Raw genomic sequence first — 1,237 nt, forward strand, 5'->3', positions numbered from 1 at the left:
ATTGATGATATCAAAGTTCTCACCGACAAAGGTGAATGAAAAAGAAAGTCGTTCTAAATGCGCATGGGCAGTAAAAAACATTATGGGTACCCTTGTAAATAGTTTCATCAGGTTGGTACGTCACTGAATAAAGAGACTCTTTTTACGCAACCATTGTTTAATTCAAACCGACGTTTCCATGACCGTTTGTCACCTTCTTCAGGGCAATTCTGACTGGTTCATATTGTACTGCAGGACAGGCGTCGCTGCTCACAGTCCTTATATTATGGGTAATAAAGTTGAAGGTCCATAACTTGCAAACAGTTCTTGTCTCGACCCTATTATATACCTGTGCAGATTCGGTTTGCATTGCAATTTTAAGATGTGTTTTTTTTTATGTGTCAGGAGCCATTTCTTTTTGTGGAATATAACCAACAACTTTTTATACCTTTCTATACTTTGTTGTTATTGTTCTTTATGTGCGAAATAAAAAAAATAAAATGCATTTCGGTTCACATGCGCAATTATGAACCTGTTTTGATCATTACAAATGGTTGATAATCTTATTTGATTTCCATCTAACTTGCATGTTTGTTTGATAATCGAGTCTTTCTTAGATTTCAGAAATCTTATTTATCAAAACAAAAACACTTCTGCTCATTTACAGGTGTAGTTGGTGACTGGAAGTCTCACTTCAGTGACGAACAGAGCCAATGGTTTGACACCTTCTACCAGGAAAAACTGGGACCAACCGGACTTAAATTCGACTTTGAATGATAGTCCGCACAAAATGCAATATTTGACAAATAAAACACAATGTAAGGAACCTGATTACATGTACGTCATGCCTTTGAAACATCTCATTAGATCAAGCACATGCACATCTATCGACCTTAAATACACAAAGAAAGCTGATGATAATTGACAAAACATGCCACTTAGCTCGAGTAAGTGTAAGAGTAAGTGCTGTGGGTTTTGGACCCCTAGCAACTTTTGTGGAACTGCAGGCGCCGGCTTCCTTTCAAACTTTGGACGAGAATAACTCGTGTAATCATGTTCGCCTCTCATGCCCCTGTTTGCTCTAATTCCAATGCAGTTTTTTTTTCCGACTGGCTTGTTTGTCCGTGTTGTCAAACACAATGTCAGTATGTCGAATTTTTACCGGACATTCCCGATATACTGATAACATACTGACAACAATCAAATACTAGATTGATGTTTCATCTTGATTCTGGTAAAAATCGTTAGGCTTTTCATA

The sequence above is a fragment of the Branchiostoma floridae genome, chromosome 2, assembly GCF_000003815.2.
Source record: "Branchiostoma floridae strain S238N-H82 chromosome 2, Bfl_VNyyK, whole genome shotgun sequence".
Lineage (NCBI taxonomy): Eukaryota > Metazoa > Chordata > Leptocardii > Amphioxiformes > Branchiostomatidae > Branchiostoma > Branchiostoma floridae.